The 25,218-nt window shown below is 36.5% G+C and overlaps 1 protein-coding gene across 46 annotated transcripts in view; it reads right to left on the bottom strand.

Moving 5' to 3' along the window:
• Window positions 1–25,218, bottom strand: part of LOC111931910 (uncharacterized) — a 130,681-nt gene that overhangs the window by 72,159 nt on the left and 33,304 nt on the right. For 21 of the 46 annotated variants that reach the window (XR_015289461.1, XR_015289447.1, XR_015289450.1 and 18 more), the window contains exon 1: window positions 25,062–25,162. The exons of 3 other annotated variants lie outside the window; for them this stretch is intronic. The gene's annotated coding sequence lies outside the window, so the exon portion shown is untranslated. Of the gene's footprint in view, window positions 1–4,105; window positions 4,439–21,102; window positions 21,172–25,061; window positions 25,178–25,218 lie in introns of those variants that run through there. 22 more of the 46 variants (XR_015289451.1, XR_015289465.1, XR_015289479.1 and 19 more) reach the window with 13 other exon arrangements.

The following is a 25,218-nucleotide window of genomic DNA, read 5'->3' as shown; positions in this document are numbered from 1 at the left end:
CTTTGCACCATCAGGACTACCTAGTGATTCTTGGAATAAACTTTTCAATATTACAGCCCCATGCTCTCTGTAAACACTGGAACTGTACATCCAAATATTCTGGCTAAAAGGAGCCACTAAACTGCTATCAAGAGAGCTGTTTATCCAGAAAACTCAGCAGATACAGATATCTACAATCTGGGTGGTAAATACAGGGCTCTACATGTCAACTGTCAGCATGAAAATCTCTGAAACAATTGAAGGCAACTGCATGCACATTAACATCAAAGAAGTTTCTGAGTTACCAGGATTTCTATTTAAGGATTCATTGAGCACTGTATAGCCTTCCCAATTATCCAGAAAAAAACACAATAAAAAACAAAGTAGGTTGCTCTCTTGTGTGCTTTCTACATTGTAACCACATCCTTTGGCATTTATGAGCAACAGTATAATGCTCCAGCTTGTTTTCATATAGCTCTTCCAAAGTACCAGGTATTACAATTTTTTTAGTCAGATAAACCTCACTTCAGAGTTCAGTTATTCAAATTAATCATATACTGAAAGAGAAAGTTGATCCATTTTATGGATGGTGCAAGCAGCTGTTGAACAAAGCCTCCAATAACTACCTTTTATGAAGGGATATAAATAAAATGAGTGGCTTCTATTTATAAGCTTCTAGTTCTGAGCCAATGTTCCCTTCAATTCCGCTGCCAGGCTCAGAAAGGAGACACAAGAATTGAACTGACAAGAGACAAAAGTTGACCTTCAGCGGTTAGGGGAAGTTGGGATGCAGCTCTGAATTTGAATGCCAGAGCTTTGGGTATTGGTTTTATCTGATTCATATCTTGAGATCACTGCTGAGAATAACAAAGACCTTCAGGCAACAACCCATAACAGAGCTATGGATTGTTGAATATTAACAGAGATCTCTGAATATCCACCCACATTTATGCCAAAGGATGGCAACAACATGATGACTCTGTGAATATACTTTAGGTCATTTTCTGAAATCCAACAGTGATTTGCATTCTCCATGCAACTGCATTGATTTCAGTGTAAACCAGGGTATTAAGTCAAAACAGAAACCATCAGAATCAGTTCTACAGCTGATTTCTTGACACTGCATATTTTGAAAAATATTTTAAAAAAATATTCCTTTTTCTGATCAGTCCATTCCTCATGTGAGGAGCATCAAGGGAAAAAAACCAAACCCCCAAAACCATAAACCATACATCAACAGTCACAGACTTAAGAAAATCATTATGTTCTAAAGAAACACCTATATTTTCTTTAAATTTACTATGCTTCATGTGAGGTATGTTACTAACACCTCACATCTTTCTTTTATAAAGAAACAGAGGGCAGATAAAGCATACAAGTCATGGATCATAAAATAACTGAAAAAAAGGCAGCTTGAACTAGACAGAAGGGAAAAAATTACACTATCTATCATTAAAATATTTATGCAAGAACAGCAGGCTATATGACTTTTTTCTAATTCTGTGAAAAACTATGAACTAAGCTCTAATGAGAAGCAGATAACCTGACTCTTTATCACAAGCCTGAATGTCTGAAGAAACAGACTCTCTTGGTACTTTTCTCTATTTATTATTAACTGCAGTGTTCTGAACAGCTGATGTTTTTTGAATCCAAAAGTCAGACACGTCAGCAGATGAACTACAGTACACCCAGTTATGTCAGTATTTTGCATGGCCTTTATCACTGGGCGTGAACAGTAACTTCCAGGCGTGTGAAACTCAGAATTAGATGCAGTTCTCAGACAATCATAGTAACCAAAATTCCTCATACTTAAAAATCAGTTTACATGGGAAATGATTGCCTTGTTGTTGCTGTTTTGATTTGTTTGTTTGTTAAGAAAATACTGCATATAAAATCAACCATTTTTGCTAAAGAATTGTTTTGATGCTCCCTTGCTAAAACCAGAATTGTTTTACCATGTTGCTCATTGTGTGTTCAGGGAAATTTTGCATAATGAAATTCCCTTGGTTGTTTTCCTTTGTAATTTTGAAGACATGCTACAGTCCAATGAAAAAATATTTTCAAGTTATACATTTCTGTAATTATTCATACTTTTACTAGAAATAAGAATTATAAATTTTGAATAACAGATTGCCATGTTTCAAGATTATTATTTCTTTTCAGAAAATTAGTATCCAAGTGAGAAGATTTATATGTTTAAGTAGGAATAGGCTCTGCAGTATGCACACAACTCATCTAGGCTGTCCTTGTGTAACCTTAGATACTCTCAAGGATTTGAATTACGATCCATGTCAATGATTCCCAGATTTCTTTCTTCCTCACTCACTTCCCTTTTGTTCACACTTGTAATTCAAACTGCTTCTACAGAATCTTCTCCAGATGTCCTCTTGCCAAATGAAAATCAATGTGTCAAAACCATCTCTTCACTCCTCCCAGCTCCTTCCCTCCTGTTTTGCTGTAACTGTCAACAATTCCACCATCCCCCTATTCTACAAGCCTTTTAATACTGGTATCATTTTCAGCTCTTCTCCACTTCCAAAGCTCCACACTACCCAAGCACATGCTTAATGTTAACCCTACTGCCTGCCCTAAAATCTCTTTGCAGCAAAGTTTCAAAACAGACATCAAATAAACATCAAGTGTCACAGACTGAATGAAGTCAGGATTTACCAGCCACAGAGAGTGCTACCTAAATCTGGCAGCTGAGAAAATGAAAATCATTAGTCCTGCAAAACAGATCATATTTGCTTGCTCATATCAATTATTTATCTTCTGGATTTCTGCACACAGGTTTAGAAAAATGTGAAAGATTCACAATGCAAAATAATCATTAGCAAAACAACAATATTTTAGGCATTTACTAAAAAAGAAAATGCCATCTGTCTTAAGCAAGCCTGCCTCCCGTGAAAGTCTTAACACAATATCTTACACAACTCCTATTTCAAAGTCTGAAGACAGTTATGCCTTTATAATAGAACACATAACTAAACTAGCCCCCAATTACTGGACTTGTTTAGTCACTTATCTCAGTTCTCTTTACTATTCATGCAACTTTATTCAGTGCATGGGCACATGCACTTTGATTACAACCTTTAGATTTAATCTTAGAACATAAGACGAATATCTTTGTTTCAAATGTGATTTCAAGGTCATTTTATCTTTTGAATGAGAGAAAAAAAACCCACAATAGAAACTCAATTGTATTTTTTACTTCATTTTAGAGTCTCTGGACTTCACTTCAGTGGCATCTTCTTGAAGCAATTTTCCTAGGCAAGAATAATGTGTGCATGTACATAGGGCTAAAAAAATGACATTGTATGCAGCATGAAAGATAAGAGATTTCATCTTTTTTGTTTCCTTTGGTCCACTTAAATTCAGCACAATCATGTGAAAGATACTTCCTCCTGTTGAGATAACAAAGGGACCCACTGTGATCTCCATGATTTAAGAAATTCTCCAAAACAAGAAAGTGTAATGTATATTATGAACTATGAAATATTAAAGTTGAAAGAGCTTATCCTAGTTTTCACAGATAGGTAACACTTTCAAATATAAGGGAAAATCTTCTATGTATATTTTAAATTTTTAAAAAACCCATTGCCTCAAGCACCTTATGCGAGTTGCCTGAAATAAGATGACTAAGCCCTAACATTTAGCAAAATTTTCAGTTTTTAAAGGCAGAATTTGCTCTCATCTAATCTGGCTACTGCATTTTTTCATGCATGTATTTTACATGCAGCAGTGCACTTCAGAACCAAGGCCTGAAACAGAGAGGGGTTATATGAAATTCACAAACAAAAAGTGTCCAGAAATTCAAACCCACTCTTCAGGAAACTGATAAGGACAAAAAAAGCAAACAAAACCCCCCAAGACAGTGACTGCTCATTTTATTTCAGATAAACACCATCAAGCTTATACCAAATTTCTTAGTTATTTTTATATAGAACTATATGCTATTCACTGACTGTCAAGAAAGATGAGATATGTTATAGATATTTAACACTTATCTAGTATCAATGGGAAAAATCTTGCCTAATCTCAGTATTTCTCAACCATTAAGCAATATAATTCCCTCAGCACTGATTACAAAAAAAAAAAAAAATCCATGAAAATATTTTCAACTTACAGGATATGACCACTCCTGAGTGGTGCACTTGACTGATGATTTTTGACTGAGAAAATAGTTTCCAGAAGGAGATGATTCATGTAAACCCAAAATTTCACGGAATATAGCACAGGGGGCTTTTTTTGGGGGGGGGGGGGGGGGGGGGAACACATTCTCAAGAGATTAAGTGTTGTTTCCACTGTCTTTGTACTTATCATTTCCCTAGTTAAAGGATGTTTTCACTGTCTGCTGCTCAGATCTTTATAAGGACCATCTGAGAGTGTCATTTTGCAGGCTATCTTCCCCTCCGTGACTCAGTGAGCTCTGTCTGTCAGTTCAGCTCATAAATAGGGCAAACAAGAACAGAGCCATATGGGAATATAAGTACAACTAATTACTGACTTGTTTTAGTTTCAGCCAAACCTGGATTTCATCCTAGTATTTTCTTGACATAAGTCATCATGTCACATGTTCAGGCAAAGTAAGGAACATTTATTTTCTAAACATTAAAAGGGCCTAATTATGACTTAGCTGTCCAACTCCCCGGTTTTCACTGCTGGTATTTACATTCCTACCAGGGATCCCATTTGAATTAAGCTTGATTATTTGTGGCACAAAGAGGTAGGGGGAGAGCCAGGCCCAGCCCCAGGCTGTACACAGGCTCAATTTTTTTGGAAACAGGCAATTTTGTTTGGAAGACACTGCACTCTATGTCAGCACAGCACTGAAACACAGGTCAGAAACTAATTTCCTCTCAACTGAGAAAAGCCTTCCATCAGGCACAATTGCTCAGGCAGCAATTCCACCCAACAGATTTTGCAGCAGAGAAGATACGAGTGACAACATACTAACTCACCCTAGTAAGATGATGTGCTGGAACACCATAACAGCGGCCACCATGAGCGAAGTTCTCACTAGGACAGTTTTGAAAACTCTTTATATGCTGTTTGCTGGTCCATCCTGAGGATTCAAAAGCTACTTATCTATTTATTTAGGGTGGTGGAGTGGGCTGGCTGTCTCTTTCCTGTTGGTTTTGGTGCTCTTTTTGGAAACAGCTTTTTTTTTTCCTTTCCTTGGAGGTGTTCGGTACAGAAGTTAAACAGAAGGTTTTTTAGAGCCCTCATACATTTAAAGATCATTCAAAGAAAATCCAAAGGCACAACCGTGAAGAATATGAAGGCAGTGCACTGAAAAAACTCAGAACGTCTGGGACAGCAGCACACAAGCTAAAGAGAGTAAGAGTACTAGAGAGAAAATACAAATGGAAAACTTATGTATGCAAAAAGACATGAAAAAATGAAGCATCACATGGAGTCATTTTACTACTTTGTTCTACTGCAAAGAGAATGTTTATATTTAAGTGAAGCTTACTTGTGCTTGGTTTTGGTTGTTGAATTTTGGTTGCTTCTGCAGGATATTCATATGCTGACAAATTTTTAGAGCCTTACTTTTTCCTCCAATTTAAATAATGGTCATGTCATTCAAGTGCATTGTAATTTATTGTATTTTTATGCTTCATATACTAACAAGCCTCACAACAATTTCATAATTTCGTTAATTGAGGCACAGAGCCTGTGTTGGAGGAGTACGATGGCTAAACAAGTTAGAAACAAGTATTCTCCTAAATTTCAGACTTGTGTTCTTTTAATTAAAAATCTTTTCAGTGTCAGCACAAAGAAACATCTTGCTCAACATCGATCGTCTGGACAAGCTTGTGATTTCGCTCAGCACAACAGCATCCACATTAATAAAAAAAATTCAAATCCCTTCAAACTAAATACATTACAAAATCAAGGAAGAGAATAGCATTTGTGTAGAAACAAACAACTGAACACAATATTTGGCTTTTTTTCCCTTGCTAGATTTATTGAGATGGTAGAAGCCAAAATTATTTTCTTTTTCTTTTTGTTGTTGTTGTTTTTGTTTTAATTTAATGCCAATATCTAGAAAAAACATCTGGTTATTCTACACAATATTAAAACTAGAACTCCCAGAGAACAAAACATCTTTCATAAAGTGCACTGAATGTACCTCTCAACTTTCTCAGGTTTTATTTTCAAAATTATTTGGGCTCTTTGCTGCTTTCTTTAATGTCTTTTCATAGATAGGCAACTCCTGTACAGGAATCAATCTTGGATCTAAATCACCTACTCTTACAACCCACTCAGTGACACCAAAGTCTTATTTTTATTGGAGGGACATAATTACTGATAATTTACCCAGACTGTAAAGAATCACTTAAATATGTAGGCTTTGAGAAACATTGAGATCTGAAAAGTGTTTTGAAGTTTTCTTGGTGGTATATTTTAATACATATATCATGGCACAAGAAGAACAAAAAATTAAAAAAACCAAGCCAACCAAAATTCTCCATCCTGGATTTTCCTACAGAATGCAGCCATCATCAGAATCTTGTTTTTAAATAGCAATTGAATTCATCTGGATCATGGAAGGTGTTTGTGTAACTCAATATTTACGTGATTTTGTTATAAATTGTGACAAATAACCGATGACTTAATCAGATTACAAAGTAATCAAAAATTACTTTGATTAAGTAAGTAAGCTCAAAATTCCATATGCATTAAAAAAGTCAATATATTTCCTTTTTGTTATGCCAACATAGATTACAGATAGCAGCTGCTAAAACATGGAAATTGAAGCACAATTTTCAGGATTAATATCAGACCAAAAAAACAGAAGGGAAGACATCTAGAGATCACATTTATTTTAGCCATTTTTTCTGAAAACTATGGTAAACAAATTTCATTAATATTTTACTCTTTTTTGCTTACATTTAGCTCTCCATCATAATGAATTTTAAAAAATCCCAAAATATTAGCTTCAATAATTTTATTGCAGGATCCTTTGAATGTCTGAGAACAAGTAGTTTCATTCATGAGACCAATTCCCCAGCTGGTATGCATCATTAAAATATTACTGATTGCACTGGAGCGATGCCATTAATATCTAACAAGTCCTTGAACTAGGAAAATTTATAACAAATGAGAAAGCTACCAGATTAACAAGAAGAGTACTTAAGTGAAATATTGAAGAAAATCTTTACAAGTGGTCATGCTATATTTACTTACAATCTGGCAAAAACTCCTGAGAATTTAGGAATATCTGAAAGCCTAAGATGAGGGACAAGATGCCCTAACAAGTAAACCCACTATATTTTATAAGTTCTGCAGTGTTACGAGGGTAGCAAAGGCTTTTTGTCCTTGTAAGCTGTTGCTCCAATGTAGCATCTGCTGCAAACATGCAAATAATCAGATAAATATGGAACAGCAGCAAGGTAGCACATTACATACACAAAGTAGAAAACAAGAAAATTCAGTAGCTATTGTGTCCAGCAAACAGTGTCTACATGCCACATGAATCCTTCTGAAGACTAATACCTCTTGACATACTCATAAATAACGATTCTCATATCTGCTTTGCTTGTGGCTGTGACAAAGTACAGGTTCAATTTTATTGCAACAATCCTTTCATCTTGCAACCCAATACTGTGTGTCCAGATGCAAATACAAATGCTTAAGGAATTTAAGTCTGTTTACCAATAGAACTTGCAGTAATGGGACTTCACATTTGCCCACCCAATATTGTTTTGTTCTAATAGCTTCACATTTTTAAGAATTTGCTTCTAAAACAAAAGGCTGATAAATCAGAAAACAGATAATTTGTTATTAAGTGCCTACATAGAAATGCCAGCAAATGGGAGGGGGCAGAAAATATATTGAACTCGAGTGTGATTCTAGAATGCTACTTCACCTGAGATAGCAAGAGGACAAGGGAAAAGGCATCACTGACCTCTGAGTAATCTCCATGGTTTGGCTGCCGGCGCTCTGGGTCTGGGAGGGTATGACAGTGGTCTCAGCACACATTGGCAATCAGGATGATTGTTCCACTCAATGGCCAAACCTCTTTTAGTTTTGACAGGCTAACTTTTCATCTCTTACCATGCCTGGATGCCTCTCATATCTTATATCACACTCATGTGATATGAGTAATTATAAACCACAGTTTAATGAGATTGAACAAAAGTATCTAAATGGAAAAGGTTTTTTGAAAGGAACTTCCATTAAATGTTCTCTCTATTTATTAGTGTACATCACTGCAAAATTTTTATGTGACTGAGGTTTGTTTCAAATGTGACAGGAAATTTTATTTGCCATACCATATTATAACTGTCATCATTTAATGAATTAATTCTAATAGAAAGGGGGAAAAATATCCCGTAAATATATCCTCCAATAACTATATCCCACCTTAGTCAGAAATACTTCTGGGAATGTATACATTATATACTTCAAATATTAACTCTTCAGAGATTTGTTTCACATCTTCTTGATTCACATCCATGTGCTCCCTCTTTTGACAAATACAACAAATCTTAGTTGTACTGACTAAACAGCAAACACAAATTGTGGCTCTACAAGTGGATACATGAACATATATCTGCAATTTGTACAGATCTTGCTTTATGTTGTTATTAAAGAAATGAAGCTGTCACAGGCCTGGAGTTGTCTTCTATAATCTTTCCCAAAGGCATAAAACATACAGACTAAATGACAATTCTCAGGACAGAAAAGGGTCAGGAGTATACACAACAGTGGGCAGGAGAAGGCATTTTTCTCTTATTGATCAGTAACCTGGAGAAGGGAGAGTTTCCCAGTTTGTGGACATCATCATACTCTTTCATGCCATTGATTGCCATGCCCTGCCAAGTAGCTCAAGTCACCAAACTCTGTGAACAGGGAAAAACACAGCAGAAAAGCTTCCATGTAAATAAGTGGAATAGAAGACACTGCAGGGAGGGGAGTGGGAAACATGGATGGGGTGGAGGCAGAAACAATCTAAACCGTGCCTTGATGACACTGAAATTGGGACTGGCAGTTACAGCTTAAGAAAAAGGACATTGGAATCATCACTGGCTCTTCTCTGAAAGCAGTGATAGCCAAAAAAGCTAACAGATCATCAAATGTCATTCAGGAAGAGTATGAAAAACAAGTTCTTCATTTTGTGACCAAAAATCTTTATTTTATGCTATATTCACATCCTGAATGTGCATCTGGTCATCTTGGATAAGAAAAACTAAGAAAAGGATGTAATCACCTTAGAAGAGGGGTCCATGAAAAGCAGCTGAAAATACCAAGTAGATGCAATAACTGCCCTATCAGGACAGACCTAAACAGGCTGGGAAAAATTAGGCAGAAAAGGGAAGACTGGAAAGGTACAAATATAATCAAGTTCCAGAGAAATCTTCACTGAATTAATGTTGTGCAACCCAGAAACAGACAGGACAGAGTTGTATTCTCTAAGATGCCAAAACAACAGTTTTGAATGATGAGGAAGGGCATTCTGTCATGGAAAAAAAATAAAAAAATAAAAGGTTGGGGTATTCCAAGCAATTTAAATTATTGTGAATTAACAATATTCATTTTGCCTTGCCACTCCTCAGGTGTTAATCCACCTCTTAGGTGTGGGTCCCTCCACTGGCCACAGTCACTTTGGGTATGGCACCTTCTTCTTTGCTTTCTCTGAAGCCCTGTTCAGAGAGATTTTCATTCCTGCCCCTGCTCAGACACCCCCTCCAGGCCTTGCATCTCTCCTGTTTCTCCTCCTCTCCTTGACATCTCTTCTTCTCCACTCCTCCTGCCCTGGCATTCTCTCTTTCATCTTATGTTCCTTTGCCAAAATGATATTGTCCTTTCTTAAAGAGATTTTCCAGAAGCACCACAGACTCCTGCCTGGACCGGTTCTGGTGCACAGGGTGCCCATTGCTGAGCCAGGAGTGTCTGACACAGACAGTCCTTAACCCACACACACAGAGAGGTCTCCCTGCAGTGTCTCTGCTACCAAACTCCTGTCCAACACAGAGAGCACAGAATTTACCCAATCTGTGCCCATTCTCACCGACCTTTCCTCGACACTGTTGGAAGCACCCATGGCCTTTACAATGTAAGTAATTTTTTTGGATTTGACTATGCTGTCAGCCATGAAATAAGTCAAGGCTCCTTTAAATCAAAGCCATGGCCTGAGGCACATATGAATATGTATGTATATGTAATATTTTATATTATATAATGTTATAATATATGTAAAAATATAAATATGTATTTTTTCAGAGCTTTGAGGACATCTTGATTTCACATATGAAATTTCTGCAAAGTCCATTTATCTACATTTGCCTTACAGTCAGTGTGTATGCTGACCTCATAAAAATTTTAAATGGCTGGGGAAATTAGCATTTTAAAAATCCAAAAGAAATGGTTATCCATTACAGCAGAATTGTAATATTCTTTTTTATCAAGTTTTGAACATCTTAACAACTGTTCTCCAGAAGGAATTGTCAGTCCCCGGCCTTGTAAGAGCATTTGAATTTCCATCAGCACACAACCTCCATTTGCACTCAAATTAAATAAAAATATATTTGTAAAGCAGTGTAGCTAAAACCATCTTATTTTTCTATCTTTTAACAGAGTTTAACAAAATAATTTGTTTCAATGTCTATTTTAAAGATTTACCAAAATACTCACGATAGAAGCTCCCCTAGCTATAAATTTCCTTGAGATACTATTTCAATAATTTTTTCATCTAAAAGAAAATTTGCAGCTGTTGTGTTTTGAAAAATTTTGGCAGGGATGTATTTGTATGTTGTGAATGATGTCACCATCTTGTGACAAGCTACAGAATGCTTTTGGCTGGGTCAGATTTTGTCTAGGCCACAATTATCTACATTTATTTTAAACTCTTAATTGAAATATGTCTTTGAAACGAACATGCACGAAGACATACAACAACGAAAAGTAATCCCTTTTGCTTGCTGCATTTGAGTAGTTAATTTTTGATACCAAAAAATACCATATGTTTCTTTTCAACTGAAGCATTTAATTAACACATGGCATCAGACAGATTCACATGGAAGTTGGGTTTTCATCTTCACCTCCTGAGAAACATTTTCCCAGCACACATTGTGTCTCAAATAATTGTTTCCCGTAAGGAGAATTTTGTTCTAAACAAGGCTGATCCACTGTATCAGTTTTAACAGTCAGCAAAGACATTTGCATTTGCATAAGGTCTCAAATAGGACAGGAAAAATCACCATAAAAGCAGAGGTTGTGTGAGAGGCTCAGGGGAAAAAAAGACCATGCAGCTGTCAGGCATCCCTCCAAAAGGGCTGGGCATAAGGAAGGAGAAGTGAACCACAGAGAAGGGGAGGCTAAAGATTGACCAGGCTGCCACCTCTGCAGAATTGAATTTTGCCATCTCCAGGCCTGAGGACTAAATAAGTTAATTTAATTTGTTTAATGAGCTGGAAAGCTTCTAACAAACCCTGCTTTTAAATGTCTGGTCAGGAATACAGAAACCTTTCCAAAGCATTAAATCTACTACTTGCAGAGAAGAGGAAATGTTCCCTTGGGATAACAATTTGGGGTGGTGAAGGACAGAAAAGTACAGAGTCCGGTCCAGAACCTTAGCAAGGCAAAGCACTTCTCATTGGAGCATCCAGCCTTTTCAGAAATGTTAATTACCTTTCCCATCTCCAGAAACACTCTGCCCTATTTGGGAGCGATCCAGGTAGGAGGCTGGAAAACAAGTTTCCACTTACAAGGGTGTTTACAAATTTTTTTCACAAAGTTTTGATTTATTTTCATAGAGAAGTAGATGAGGATTCTTCCCTCAGAATATTTTCCCCTTGAAAGATAACCATGAAGGAAAAACATAAATCAATCTGATGTTATTATGTGCAAGGAATCCCTCAGTATTTTTCTCAAAGTTTGTTTCTGCCCAAAACATTCAAATCTTTTTTACTTCAAAAGATATTTATAGTGACTTTAAAACTGACTGAGGACACTGAAGGTATATGCTAATCTTTGACTTTGACTGCAAGCCTTGCTTCAACTCTTTCCCAACTATTGTATGAATCTGGACAAATACAATTTTTGAAAGCATATAGAATTAATATTACACAGAATTGCAATACAATGTTCTGTATATTTTTTCCCTTCTTTCCTGAAGTAAGTGACATTTAAACAGCATATTTAACTCTCAGGAATTTCAGCAAATTACAGTTCTCCAAAGAGAATATTTTATTTCCATCTACCAGATTATGTTCCTCTCTGCACATTTTCTGTTGTCTTTTAAAACAAGAAATATTCCTGAATAATTTATTTTAAAATATAGTTGACCATCCAAGTTCCAGTTTTACTCAGACTCTTTCAACTTGGCATAGTAATAGGGAAAAAAGCAAACTCCACTATACCATTCAAAATTAATTATCCATACAAAAGAAAAGTGATAATACAGAACATATTTCAACAAATACTCAATGTCCTTGAAATTTTTTCCAAGAGAATTTAAGCTATTGGTATGGATTTGAGCAGAGCAGGCTGACTAAAATAAAGCTGAAATACCTCTTTTCCCACCCCAAAAAACCATGCCACAAAGCAAGTTCTGAGCTGTAAACCAACAAGCGCACCTCTGCCAACCATATTCCTAAATGTTTTGGGTTACTCTAATAAAGAAGCCTCTCAAGTGAAAGAGCATAAAAAGGAACCAGCTTTCTCCTTTATTTTACTTTTTATATTAAAAAAATGTTAATTTCTGATAATAACACACTTGATGAGATGGAGAAGGAAAACAAAATCCAAGTGCCATGGTTCTTAATAAAGAATCCCAAACACAGTGTTTCTAGGATGTCAGGATTATGGAAAAATCAGCCTAGCTAAATATTTACAGCTGATCAATAAAACAGAACATCATTTCTTTGTACATTACATGTCAAGTCTGTGGTTCTGCAAACGTGCAAACAATTCAAAACTGTCTGTTCTTCCTTTTCAACATTACTAAGCCTCATCTCCTAAAACACTGTAACAGAGTAGCTCTCACGTCCTGCAAGCAGCATATAGGATCTTTTCCATACATCAGTTCTCACTTTCTGTGACATGACTTTCCTGGTAACATACTACACCCAGCATCTAGAACCCAGCAGGAATTACAAGGCACTGCTCAGTGCTTGTCAGCAAATAGAAACTGGGCCAGCTTGGTAAAATGGTTTCCTTGTTGCTGATATAGCCCAAAGAGGAATAATAAGAAGGAATATTCGAAGAGGAATAACAACAGGGCATAAAAGATGTTTTCTAGAAATGACATGCATGAATAGACCTTCTGATAGGCATTTAACTGTGAAAATGAGTAACCAATTCTGTCTGCTGAAAGGACAAGCTGAAAATGCTCTATTTTTATTAAACTCTGGTATGATAACAGCCCTGATACAGACCACTGAAATGATAACATCTCTTTTTTTCCTGGCTAAATGCAAGAGAAACCATTCTGCTTGCAGGTACAGAATGAGGCTACCAACTGCTTATCTCTGTTGCTGCTCTGATGTACCTCAATTACAAGAGCAATATTAGCTGCTGTGGTAAGAGACAGGGAAGACAAAAACTGCATTAGAATTCTATTGCAAGACATTTTAATAGTGAATGGTACTACCATTAGTAACCATGATCATTTAAATTCTGCACAGAGAAATGTATTTCTTTATTGATTAGCTAAACAATTGCAATTGATGTTGTTCATGCCATTCTACTTAAAGATTTCCGATACAAAGATTTGATTAAGAAAATATAAAACACTGCCCTACACACTAACTTTATTTTCTACATCGTAATTTTTGCAAGTTTAATTCCACACTATTTTCCTGCAATCTATGGACTAAAATCACTCCTCATTTCAGTTGTTTCCAACTTCCGTCTTATTGCACCTGCTACAAGAGCTATAAGTAATCAAAGTAAAACCCTCTTCATCACCTTCAATTCTTCCTCAAATTGTCCCATGAGGGTGACTTGCTCAAGCAGTGCTTCTGCAAAGTATGGAATGCATGTAACTTTACTGTTCTGTCAGCATTATGAACCATTTGTTGAAAATTGCTACATCAAGATATTCTTAAAAGTAAACCATGTTCTAGAAAACAGAGCCAATATAAAATTTTAAAAACCCAGAATATCTAGTTTATTGAAAGGGAAAATACTCTGAAGAGTAGTGAAGTGTTTAAAGTTTTTGCCTTCTGCACCTTACTCTTTTGCCTTTTAGTTTTGCTTGATGCTCAGTAGCACTTTGAGACTTTACAGTTAAAAACATCACTACATTTCAGTGCATTCCACCTTTTTTTTTTTTTCTTTTTGGATTCATTAATTTTTCTGATGGCATAGGAAACCCAAAACTGTAGTACCAGGAATTTGTCCTTACTTTTTATTGTAATACAGAGAGAACAATGACTAAATTTCTCAAACACTTAAACCACTTCAGAGTGCTCTGATCCCTTATTATATCCAGTAATTAACCTCCAAGATATTATGGCATAAGCAAATATTTTTAACTTCCAGCCCCTTGTGGGACATTTGACATTGACTTGGGGAAGAAAAGGGCACAGGTGGGGCAACTCTAAGCACCAGGAAGTCTATGAAGGAAATCAGTTACATAAACACAAAAAAGCTTCTTTCTGATAGAATAGCTTGGAAACTTGAATTTTCTTCTCTCTTTCCATGGCAGAAGCAAGGCCTAGATAAAAGCCTAGATGTGATAATGCAGCCTGCTAGAACCAAGCTGCAGTGCTGTGACAAAGATGCTGCTCCCAAAAGTATCGTGGAGCTGCATTGAATTTGAATAGTGTTGCATTTCAAACAGCAAAGATCTACTCTTGGCTGCAATAAAAATCATGGAATTGTCGTCTGTCTGCTGCCCACCACACACTGCTGTGGCTTTTTGAAAATGCAGAATAATAACTAAAAAAAGAAGATATGTTATTTTGATGGAAGATGTTTCATAAAGCCAGCAGTATGTTGTGTGAGTTGAAAGCTTAGTAACCTTAGTGACTTCATTGATGGTCGTCTCTTCTGAAATGTGGGGAGGAAAAAACCTGAATCCTAAAAATAATTTTCCCCTCCACATCTCTCACTTGGTTTTCTGTAAACTTGAATCCATTTCCAAATATAAAAACATAAAAATATGTAACTATTGAAATCTGTTTTGTATCAGAACAATCACATCTGTTAACATTTAGTTTTCCCTAAGTCTTCATCCTGTCCCCCTAGATTATGGGTTTTTTTTATATGAGACTAATTCATTATGATGGTTTTTCTCTTTGCAGGTGTTCCTACAATGCCCAACACCTTTTTCCAGTTTTCTTAGAACAGGGATTCTTTTGGTCACAAGGAAAGTTCTGCTCATTATGATTACATGTGCAACGCACTAAATTGCTCCAGACAGCTTTGCTTGGAAATGCATGAAAAATCAGGTCTCACATGGGAGAAATGCCAAGAAAAACAATCTCAGCTTTCTGACTAAAGTGGCAGACATTAAATCCACAATGAGAATCAACAAACTTTTTACAATAATGAAAATCACTAACCACTTAATCTCTCTATGCGGTTAATTTCCTCCATGTTCCCTATATCTCTAAATACATACAAGACTTTTCTTGTTTAAAAAAATCCCCCAAACAAAACCAAAATGCCCCACAAAAATACTCAAATTGGTAAACCAGTAATAATTCACTGAAATATCTTTCAAATCAATTAGCCCCTTACCATCCACTTCTTATTAAGCCATCATGAATAAATAATTCAAATTTAGTATTTCAATAATTCACTTGGATCCACATGAGCAATAAAAACCTGTTGTCTTGAATCCAAGGGGGCAGTGTGTCATGGCCATGAGTACTTGGCCTATCTACTCCCAACAGGGGCAGCCAAAAGCTAGATAAGATCATTTTTTATTTTTTTTTTTCAATTTAAAACCAAATTCTGCCCATTCACAGTGGACAGTTATGAAGCAGATAGTCAATGACAAAGCATGAATAAAGCAACAATTTGCTAATATCAAAGCTACAATTTTCTACTTTGTTCTCTGTGTGCCAAAAAAGTGTCAGAGTAGACACTACTTATCCATGCCAAATGGCTTAAGACAAAGTCCTGGTGCTAACAAAAAGACACTTATTCTCAAGATCTGATTAATTACCAGCACATAATTTTAATGTTTCCATGGACCGTTTGTCATCACTAGTCTTTTCCTTAGCATGCTGTTAAAGTCTATTCCCCATGGCACTGCAGTCTCTTTGTTGCACCCAAGAGAAGCTCCCACTGATACTTACAGAGATCAACCCTAAGGGCAGTTCCTCAGCCGTTAGTGCAGTTTCTTGAGATTACTCCAGCTGAGGCACTGTTTCCTTTAATTTGTTTTGTACCACTTTTCAGAAAAACAATATGTGAAATCTAGTTCTATATTCAGGCCAAAGAATAAAAACTAAGTCTTTAGCCACCCATCTTCAGGCATGGAGAGATAAAAAGGGAAAATTTTTCAAAGGAAAAGACCTGTGTAAAAAAGCTGAGACTTAAAATGTACCTCTCATTCTATTAGAACATGTCTAAGTAGGACTCCAGTTGTTCTAAGAGTACAATACAATTAGTTTCATGTTTTGCTTGAATTCATCATTGCTACTTCATCTAACTTCTGCATAAAAGCACAATTAGGAAAAAAAAATTACTTTTGACTGAGAAATAGTATTTCTCTCTAGAAGAACGACACATCAATAGCTAAGTTGCAAGCTCATACTGAAAAACTTAACTCTCTGCTTCAAACTATGAAAAACTCTGGGTTTCTTAGAAGCTGTTGGCCTAAAAACACCTGCACATGTCATCCAGGTGCCAACAAACAGACAAGTAGAGTACAGTCTGCGAGGCAAGATCTGGGAGCCCCAAACAAATGAAGGGTGAGACATGAAACTTTATTAAGAGCAAAAGGCAAAGCTTAGAGCTGGCTCATATTGCTAGGTTGTCGTAGTTGGCACTGGCAGGAAGGGATTTCACTTTTTATTGGGCAACAGCTTATATTACAGAGGCTTTATGGACTACTATGTATAGGAAGCTATGGCAGATTCCGTCAGCAGAAGCTGACACAGAGCCAGCCTCCAATTTTACACTTTGCCAGAAGTCAAGAGACATCAGACACCTACTGACAAACAGCAAGTCTTTAGAAGCTTTAATACACTTAAACTTGCCAATGCTTGTGAGATGGTTTATCTCTTTTGGAAGTATAAGTGACATTTACGGCTCCCCAAGACAGTATTTTACAAATTCTAGCAATTCTACTTGTCTTTCAGTCTATATTATTATGTTTGTGCAAATAATACAAGCTGGCGATTGACAATATTTCCACTATGTATTTATTTTGTTCAAATTCACAGAACTACTTCTTTGTTCATGTTTCAGAAAGTAATTAAGTATTAGACCTCATAATAATAATAATAAGCAGAAAGAATGGGATTCTTTGCTCAAAGAGGACTTCCTGTCACCAGGAAATTAAATGTTTCTTCTGGCAGACAGTAAAGTACACACAGAAATAAAAATTAATCTATAAGCTTAAACTTACATGCTTTCTCAAAGTTAATTAAGAAGGAAGGTTACCCAAGGTTCAATGAATGAGGCAATGTCAACTTAGGAAGTGATCTCAGCTTAGGAGAGCAAAAATACAAAATTTCAATTGTTAAACAGATATACTAGGTTCTCGTCCTGTCTGATTTTTGAAATTGTGACTGAATTCCTGTATGAACACAGGTGGGGTTTACACAGAGAAACACTCTCCCAAAGATGAATAAAGTGACCAAAGATTGGATAATTGACACAGAGCCTGACTTCTTATTAGCCTGACTTGCCTAGATATCAAGAACACACAGAAGGGAAACCAGTTCCCAATTCATGCACAGGCAATTCAAGAACTGAAATTCAACAGGTGTCAAAATTTCCCAAGTTTTCATGTCAGTAAAAATAATAATTAAAAAAAGATCAATTGCTTTACCATTATCAGTGCTATAAAAAGGGTAAAAAATTAATACTATTTTTGGGGTGATGGTAGTTTCTCAATCATCCTGTAATTAGTAGCTTTGTCAAGGATTAACTTGTGGTTGTGTTTTACCTTTTTACTTGTCATTTTTACCTCAAGATAGAACTTAGGAGTGACAGTACAAACCTAGCAGCACATGTTACTTGATTTAAGGGAGGGGCAGGAGGGTAAAGACTTCAGAATTTTTTTCCCACAGTCATTCTAACTGCCTGCACTATTAAGCTTTCATCTTCAAATGAAATTCAAAACAACATATTTATCGCCTCTCTGCAACCCCATTTTTGCAGAAGGCACATCGATACTTGGATAAGTGAAAAACATCTCAATGATAGCTCGGGCTATGTGTCTTAAAAATTGGTGTTACAGAAACAACTTATCTCCTGGGAATAAATCTAATTAGGAAATCAGGACTAATATAACCCTAGAGACTAAAAATACCTGAGATGTAGGATTAAGCTCTTCTAAAAACAGTGTAACAGAAGGCCATTCAGGGGCATTCTGCTAGATTTGGTCATACAAAGGTAGCCAGAATAAAAAATTCTGCAGTATAACATTTACAGTCTTATTTCAGTTTAGGTGCTTTCTGAAACACAAAATTAATAATTTTCAAATCTGTCACCATCCAAAGCATTGGTCTAGGAAAAGCATTTTAAATACCTATATTAATTTCACTTAATTCTAGTAAACAATGACTAGAAAAGAAGAGCAAAAACTTTATGGAAAATATAAATCAAAATTATCCTTCAACACCATACATTCTTTAAACTATAGGATAAAGCAATCTAATAGACCACCAATGGTACTTTAAGACACTTTTTGAAGTTCATATATTTTGGCAGTGCTATAATTGAAGTACTATCCATGCAGAAACAGAGAAACAGCTCATTGCTTTCAAACATAGGGCTCCAACTAGGCACAGAAACTTTCATATGCCCTTTTCATGCTCACAGCTGTGGGATCAGGACTCAATTGTTAAGCAAACTCTTCAAAACTTTACCGGCACCAACTCATGACAGAGCCACATAACATATTCCTAAATTCATTTTCTCTAGTGTTTTTGTATAATGCTTAGGCTCTAAAAATACTCCACAAAAGCTGAAAAGCATAAAGCTAGCTAATCTTTATGGCACGACAAATGATTTTTGTAATACACTAAGAAAAAGATTTATGCACATGCTAAAAACATTAAATAGGTTTGCTTTACTGTAATAGACTTTGATGTTTTATTTTGACCTTTTAAAATGTTTAGATAGGGTCAGAGTAAAATTAACAGGCAGCAATCACCTTCTCTGACAATGCAAGTCTAAGAAAATCCATACTGCTTCTCCATTAAGAATTCTATAGACCACTGCATACAAATTTAGGAATTCCAGTGGGTCATCAAATGCTTGCTAGCTGCAAAAATCAGTTTGGAGCCACTTTTATCAAATGCCAGGAATAAGGAGACAAATCCTGCATGTTTACTCTATGCTGCTATGGCAGGGAGCCAACAATAGCAAAGGAACTTGGAACTGCAGGACTAAATCCCCATTTGTCTCACCCTTGAAGTCATAAAACTGTTTATACAGATAAAAGGACAGACAATTGTATCATGTGCTGTGCACTGAATTACTGAAAGCTTCCAAACACCCTTTTTTAAAGAAATTTACAGCCTTAATAAATCAGCTTTTTACCAGACAGCTTAAGAATTTATGCCACTAGTAAAATATGGTGAATTTTTTGTTCTTTGGCAGGGTATGATTCTGTCTTACTTTGCATGAGAAATACAATCTCAGAGAGTTACCAGCCTTATATTACACAAGGAGAAATATAATCCAGAAGATTTACAGTGTTTGTATCAAGAAAAAAAGAAATTATGTGTGCAATGTGGAAGGAAAAAATAAGAATGACAGGTGGCAGACACAAAATTGTTTTAACACAAGTTCTGTAGTTACAGCAAATACCAACTGCTGTGGAGAAGGTTAAAACAAGTTGGGAATAAAAATAAGTTTCAATTGCTGCATTATTTACTTTTGTAAGAAATGTAACAGTAGTCACATTTAAAACATCAGACTAAGTAAAAGCAAATGGATTTAGAAAGCAGTTAGAAGAATTTCTGATTGATTCTTCACATTTCTCCTAAGCAGCTTTTCTTTCACATCAGAAATATTATTAAGATCCTGTAACTGGCTTCTGATATGGTCTTCCCATGCAGAGCATAAAATAAGTGCTTCCATGGTTAATTTGGTACATTCCAGACACATGGTTTCACAAGAGGAAATAATAGGGAAATCATCACAAGGTATTCCTGCTCTCCCTCCAGTCCTTGATCCCCTTAAGCCAGCTGATTTTGACAGAAGCGTTGGCACACCATCAACAGAAGAAGCAGCAACAGCAAAGTTGATAGATGGAAGAAGTACTTTAAACTGGTGCTAGCACTAAATACTTCAAAATTAATGAGCCAGGCACCCAGCAGGTAGATAGTTGAAATCCCAGCTTCAGCAGCCTTCCCTGGTGCTCACAGCCTTCCCACATGCACCCCGTTTTCTTACTCCTTCTTATTTATGCCAGAATAGCTAGTATAATTAAAAGCCTAAAACGTACAGGGTTAAAAAACATAAAACCTTCTTTCTCTATGTGCTGCTTTCACCTTGAATGAATTCAGACGTTGAATTTACAAAGTTCTACAAAAACACTTTGTCAGACCTGAAGCAAGGAGAACTGTGAACACAACAATTTTAAGGCAGCCTTGCTACAAGAAAGGCATCTCATGGAACTAAACATAATATGAGGGAGAAAACAAGTCCTGCATTATGGCTTTATTAGTCTGCATGGCTGGTGACATTTCATCACAGATGTCCCTACTAAATATCAATAAAATAGAACAGCACAGAATAAACAAAAGACAAATTACCTATGTCATTTGACATGGGTCATACCTCAGGTGACAACGCTTCGAGCATCAGTGCAACAGGAAAATATAGCAATGAACTTGGAAGAGATAAAGCACAGAAGAAAAGTCCAAGTCCCATAAACACACATGACAATCTACCGGATTTTGTCAAGGATTTTCAGGCTCCAGTAGTTTAAAGAAAAAAAAGTCATGATTCTAAATATGGATTTAGAAACCTTACCAGAGAATGGAATAAGAAAATATATCAGCATTCAACAGCTCTTACAAGTTTAAAGAGCGCAAAGCATATGGAAGGGCCCTAAGAGGGTCTGTCCTGGAGGCTTGTCTGCCTGGGCTGAGGGCCAAGGCAGGGAGTGCAGCTGCAGCCTGTCCAGGCTGTCCCCCTCCCTTCCTGCACAGCCTGGGCCAAAGCCCCTTCCCGTGGGAGCTGCTTTTCAGCTGAGCCTCTACTATCAGCCCCTGACCTGAGCTGCACCTCCTGCTGGGGTACAGCCCAGCCCCTGCCTCATGCTGGGTCCTGTGTATCCAGCCCACTGTGCCCAACAGTGCTGCCTGGCCATCCCCAGGCTGTGCTTGCCCCTCTGTTCCCCTCACTCGGGTGCTGCTGGCTGCTTAACCACCCTCATCTCCTGGCTCACCCTCTCTCAGGGAGCAGCCAGCGCTCATTGCTCCATGTCTGTCTAATGTTCTTTTCCTCTAGTATTCTTGAGGGAATAGAGATGACAGGACATGATTAATACTGGTCTAATTACAACTGAAAAAACTCTTATCCAGCTAGCTTGACAAAATGAAGCTGAGAGGAAAATGTAGAATAAAAACATTATTATGGCTATCTGACATTTGTTGCAGGCAAATATTCCTTATGAAAATTAGACTTTTTGGTCTAATAGTCGCATGAGTTCAAAATTAATATGGGAAAGATGGCATCTATCACCATTGACATGACATGGAACACAACAGGAAAACCTGAGTTTTGACTAGAAATTGAAATAACTGGCTGGCAATGGTTAAATTTAGCTGTGATGAAACAAGAAGATATCAATCAAAATGTTGAAGCTTAAAGGGAGCATATTTTTTAATAAACTTTCTAAACATAACTTGAAAATTGTAAGATTTAAAACTCTAGGATAAGTAGCAGACTAATCTGGATATCCTTCAGGGGAAAGGTAGTGTTGTTTCAGTAGCTCCAATTATGAATTGTTTAAACTTGTTCAAGTCGCACAGCTCTTCCCCAAGTTATTCTGTCAAGTGACAGGCCTGCACTCGCTATCTCAATTTCCCATTCTTTAGAATGGGACCACTTATATTACGTTACCAGGTGCAGTATTGATTTAAAAATGAAAAATCAAGATATTCCACAGAATTATATTCCAGAGAATCTTTGTTCTATTATCAGAGTTTTTTTAACATATGACATTTCTTAAAAGTTGCTTGTCATCAGGAACATAGTCCATTTCACACAGCTCTCCAAATTGCAATATCATCTTTTACATCAATAGTTACTTGTGCTAGAAAGAATCAACCTCTTTAATTAAGAGCTACTCAAAGACCAGAAAAAATTCAGGGTACTAACAACCAAGTACTTGGCCTTACATAATCCTTCCAAAAACAGCCACTGTTGCTGGAGTCAGGGAGAAGGAAAGAAGGCCTTATTTACAATACATGAGAAATTAATTTTCCAGTGAGTATCATTTCATGAGTATCCCTAATCTGGGAAAAGTCTGATCTCTCTTCACCACAGAAGGAATTACATATCCCCAAGGCCAGGCTATCTTCTTAATCTAATAATTACTGGGTAACCTGAGACACAGAATTAGAACATAACTGTTCTAAACAACCTCTGTTGTGCAGTTTTCTGACAAAAGGCACTTTTCTTGTAAATTACACTGGCAACTAATGGTGCTGGATCTATATACCAGCAGGAAACAGGAAAGCAATGCCACAGCCGTAACTTGTTCTTCCATAAAACCCAACTGGGACTATGGAAAGCTGATCCTGAGCTTCTGCAGCGAGTCAGCACATGTTATCACATTAGCAGGGTTCTGATGTACATAAGCATCCACACCAAGTTACAGCAAGAGAAACCAGAGCAGGGAGGAGAAAAATGGTAAAGAAATGCAACTCTTCTATGGATGCTCGGCTCTGCACTAACACAGAAAAGAGGATAAGTAACCAAATACAGATAAAAATAAAGTGAAAAATAGAAGGGTGGGAATATTAAAGTGATTAGGAAACAGAATACAAAAGAAACAAACTATAAGAGAGATAAAATAAGTTCATGGAGCAAAAAGTAAGAAATGGAACAAGCTGAGTGTCCATAAACATTAATTATGGACAATTCCTTCAGCTCCAGATTTTTCTTAGCAATAACATTGACTGATTCAGTTACAGATTTTAAAAATTAATCAAGAACTCATAAACTCAGACAAAACTAACAAATTTCTGCCTGTAACTGAACTGGGTTGAGCATATAAAGCTGGTAATCAATTTGGCCCTGAAAACTTTTATGGCTAAACCCTGGCAAGAATGACTAGCTTTAGAGCTTAGGGGTGATTCACAACCAGCTTGACTATCATTCCTCATTTAAATTGACATTTGATTAACACAAGTAGATATGAAAATATCTGCAGCTTGACAAGTAAAACATGCAGTTTTACATAAAACTTTCAAGTGATTCAAAAAACATGTGTGTGTTGGCAATGAAGTATGTTTTCCATGTAAAACTACTATTTGCAGCCCTCTAAACCCACAATAGAAATCAGGCTACACACAGAAAGATGTAGTTCAGCAGGAAATTTCTTAAACACATAAAACATACAGTAGATCAAATTTCTGCCATAACAAATAGATTTACCTTTGGTTCAGCTTAGGAAAAATAGCAAATGAAGTCTTTTGTGAAAGTTAAACTGGGAAAATGTTACAAAGACAAAAAATAGAACAAATAGTTTCATTGTAATCCAAGGGATTCAGCAGCACAAATGGGATCGATTTGCAGTTAGGGGCCAGGTGCACAAGCTGTGGCAGCATCTATTTGCCACTCCTAGAGAGAGACTGCTGGCCTGACACAGGGCTTCTTAATACATCCTTAATGAGTCAGCTTCATGACCTGCATGCAAAGGTCAGAGAAATGAGCACCTGCACACTTCTCACAATTATGCCCTCATCTTAGCACCCCACTCTTAAAAGTGCAGGGTAAACAATGTAGAACAGTAGAGCTAGAGGTGCCGCAGGGTGTGCTCTTATGGCCATTTGTTTTATCTTTACTGCTTTCTAGCTGTCTCAGTTTGAGACAAGTTAAGAGGAAAGTCAGTCCGTACAAATTATTGGCATTCTACAAAAAGTCTACCAAAAACGTATTGCATGAACTTCCAGCAAGTGGAAGTTTGTCAGCAAACAAAAAAATATGAAGAAATAGAGGTAACAAGCAAACTTCAAAGCTTAAACACATTTAAATCACCTACAAATGTAAACCATTGTGGCAGACAGCACAAGAGATTCTGATACAGTTTCAAAAAAATATAAAAGGGGTACATTTTTAATCACATCTCTCAGGATTGGTGTATCTTCATACAAACAGTATGACTTGTATATACAGTTTCAATACTCAGAGGTTCAGCTGCCTAAAAAATGAGATCAATTTATTGTTTCCGAGCTCTTCATCTGTTCACCCCTGTGCCTCAAGAATTTTATGACATACTGACAGTAATAGCACACTTATAGACACATACACAGACATTTAAACAAAAAGTAAACATAGCTTCTTTAGCTTAAATTTTCGGCCTGAACATTAAAAAAGAATTAACCTTTAGACACTTCATGTTTCCCAAAAGGAAGGCTTTTTTCCTAAGGGAAAAACTACACATCTAAATATTTCCAAGGATTCCTCTTAGTCATTTTTGCTTTTGCAAAATTTGAAGGGGAAGGAAACCTACAGGAAAGAATTTTTCAAGTTTTGATAACATACAGAGAAGTCACTGAAACCTTCCAACCTAAACTCTGAAAAAATAAGTCAAATAACTGCATCAGCTATTAAAACAATGTTATTTTACAATAATTCTATTTATACCAGTGCACACTCATAAAACAAACAAATATCTTATTTTGGTGAGATATGAATACTTGAAAAAATGCTTTAGCATCCCATCCCAAGCATTTAGCTCAATTTCTTAATCTCCTTACCAGTAATATCCGTTGTAAAATATATTCACTTTCTTTCTTTTTCTGACATTCCCAGCCATTCCCCAGCTCCTTCTCCAACTGCAACTGCTCCCTTTGTGAGTGGAAAGAATGGTGTCGTCCCAGCAGGTAATTAATTGGCTGCCAGGAGTCAATTTTA

This window comes from Cyanistes caeruleus, chromosome 7, assembly GCF_971803275.1.
Source record: "Cyanistes caeruleus chromosome 7, bCyaCae1.hap1.1, whole genome shotgun sequence".
Lineage (NCBI taxonomy): Eukaryota > Metazoa > Chordata > Aves > Passeriformes > Paridae > Cyanistes > Cyanistes caeruleus.
This window is presented reverse-complemented; position numbering and strand designations above follow the sequence as displayed.